This window comes from Gopherus flavomarginatus, chromosome 3 (assembly GCF_025201925.1).
Source record: "Gopherus flavomarginatus isolate rGopFla2 chromosome 3, rGopFla2.mat.asm, whole genome shotgun sequence".
Taxonomy (NCBI): domain Eukaryota; kingdom Metazoa; phylum Chordata; order Testudines; family Testudinidae; genus Gopherus; species Gopherus flavomarginatus.
The window spans coordinates 138,840,437-138,843,173 of NC_066619.1; the positions used below are offsets into that span (position 1 = coordinate 138,840,437).

At 44.5% G+C, this 2,737-nt stretch overlaps 1 non-coding gene across 1 annotated transcript; it reads left to right on the forward strand.

Moving 5' to 3' along the window:
- Window positions 1-1,657: 1,657 nt before the first annotated feature.
- On the forward strand, window positions 1,658-1,730 carry TRNAK-UUU (transfer RNA lysine (anticodon UUU)). The gene has a single exon. It is a non-coding gene; the product is annotated as a tRNA-Lys (tRNA).
- The last annotated feature ends 1,007 nt before the right edge of the window (window positions 1,731-2,737 follow it).

Below are 2,737 nucleotides of genomic sequence, written 5' to 3' on the forward strand. Positions count from 1 at the left end.
CCCCCTTATATAACTTTGGTACAAGGCAGGAATCTTTTGTCTCTCTCCTGGGGAAAAGCCCCAGGTTTAAGATGGATTCCTGTACCAGGTGACATGCTCACATGTCCTGTGAGACCCCAAGCCTTCATTTTTCCTGGCCTGACTCACAGATGGTGCAGGACAGAGCCATCTACAGTCAATTGTCCTGGTTAATGGGAGCCATCAAGAGTCCAAACCGCTATTAGTGGCCCACACTTTGCATCATTACAAGAAGACCTCAGAGTTATTGTTCATATTTCTAGTTTCAGATACAAGAATGATCGGTTCATACACATACGATGAACACACACAGTCGATTATAAACTTTGTAATGCTACCTTACATGCATAAAGCATATTCCAGTTACATTATATTCACACTCATTAGCATATTTTAATAAAATCCTATGGAGTGCAACGTCATAGCAGGGAAAGGGTTTTACTGCAGCACCTGGGAGCAGTTGAGTTTCATGTTCAGGCTGTGGTATGAGTTTCTCCAGGTTTCTCGTAAGCACACAGGGCCCTTAGCAGGTGCTCTCGATACAGGAATGGCCCAGACATGATAAAGTGATGGGAATTGCGTTTTCCTTTTTAATTTTTGTATTTCCAATGACATTTCTGTTTGTGATTTCGTTTTGCTTTGTATAACTGTGTTTTCTCCTGGATTTGCTATTTAACTAAAAAAAGAATAAGGCCTCAGGGGGCCGGATGGAGGAGCAGGCTGGGGCTAGGACTGCTAAGAGAGTGAAAGCATCAGGTTTTCTGTATTGTTTTCTGCCCTCATTTTCTGAGCAGTTTCTTTTCAGCATCAAATTTGCTCAGTTGGTAGAGCATCAGACTTTTAATCTGAGGGTCCAGGGTTCAAGTCCCTGGTCAGGTAGAAGGACAATTTCCCCAAGATTTTCAGAAAGCATCTCTTGAGGACTCTCTTTGACTTCAGTTTTTCCTTTTCAGAACTTGGCCTTTCCTAGGAAGGGCTCTTTACTGCTTGGGACTGAAAGTGCTACTTCCTCACCTGTCCACTGGCATTACAGTCTGGAGGAAGAAAGGCCTCTGGGCCTGTAACAAAGTGCTGTGTGCTGATTTTTTGAGCAAATGTAGGGCTGGCCAGAAAGGCATATTCCCACTGGGTATTCCCTGAGAGAAAAAATTGTCCCCACAGAGTCTTTCATGCCAGAAGTCAAACTCTCTGGGCTGGTATTCAGAGCTGTGAATCCTGAAATCAAAGTTCAAGCCCCTGTAGAATTGTGGGGTCCTTTCATTGCCAGCTAATTATTCTGGGATTTCCAAAGCTTCCTCTTGCTCTCTTCAATGACATGGTAGCCTGTCTCTTGCCTGCTAGCTGTTGTGACTCGCACAAGAGGGCATGTTTGATCCCAAAGCAAGGCCCTCCCTTAGGCTCAGTCTGAATAGAGGTCAATGTAGCACTGCATGAGACAGGTCAATTTTATTTTGCTTTGTATAACTGTGTTTTCTCCTGGATCTGATATTTAACTAAAAAAAGAAGAATGTCTCTGGGTGCCACGTGGAGAAGCAAGATGGGCCTAGGGCTGCTAAAGAAGCAAGAGTAGCAAATTTTCTGCCCTCTTTTTCTTGACTAGTTTCTCTTCTGCATCAAACTTGCCCTTTTTTTCCCATGAGCCTGGCTAGCTCAGTTGGTAGAGCATCAGACTTTTAATCCGACGGTCCAGGGTTAAAATTCCTGGTCAGGTGAAAAGGGAGCATTTCCCCATATGGTACTCCTCCAACAACTGAAAAAGGTATCTCCTCAGGATGTTATTTCACAACAGTCATTTTTCCTCCAGGACTTGGTCTTTCCTAGAAAGGGCCATGTACTGCCTAGGATGGAAGAGGCAATTTCCTCACATGGCCACTGGCCTCTCAGTCTGGATTAAGAAAGGCCTCTGGAAGTTGATTTTTAATAGCTGCCTTAGTGGAAAGTTGCCTGTTGGATAAACTCCCAGACTGACAATTACAGGGCCGTCCAGAGGATTCAGGTGACCTGGGGCAAAGCAATTTCAGGGGCCCCTTCCATAAAAAAAAATACGTTGCAATACTATAGTAACATGTATTTGGAAGTGTAAAAAATAACTCATGAAATACATTCAAAAATTAATTTGTAATAATTTGAAAATACACTAAATGCATTATTTAAAAACATAAAATGCTTTAATGGTATGTAAACATTTGCAATTACATGATGGGCTGTTGCTGGGTGATGGTGATTGTTGATGCCAGTGGGCTGTCGCTGCCTGGGGGTGGTGCTGCTGTTGCCCTGGGCTGTGTGGGGAGCTGGGCTCGGGGTTGGGGGGTGCCTGGCTCACAGGGGCTGGGCTCAGGGCTGTGGGGAGATGAGTGAACAAGAACAACTTCCAAAAGAAAAATGCTATAATGTTAGAATGAAGAGAGAGATTTTGGGTGGTCCCAAGAGGTTCTCAAGCCCTGAGTGTCCCTGAAGGAAAGTGCCCAGGTGACAATCCAGAAAATCTTCCAAAGCATTTCCTGCTGCTTTTGCAAAAAAAAACCTCTCCTAAGCCACTTGAGGTGGGACTTTCATTCAGAGATTCCAACCTAGACTCATCAGCAAGTTGGGCATCTGGAGACATGTTTGGTTGCAATGATAGGAAATGGGATTCTCTGACCAGGAAGAAAGGCCCCGGCGGGGGGGAAGGATAGTTTAGTGGTTTGAACATTGGCCCGTTAAACCTGGCATTGTGAGC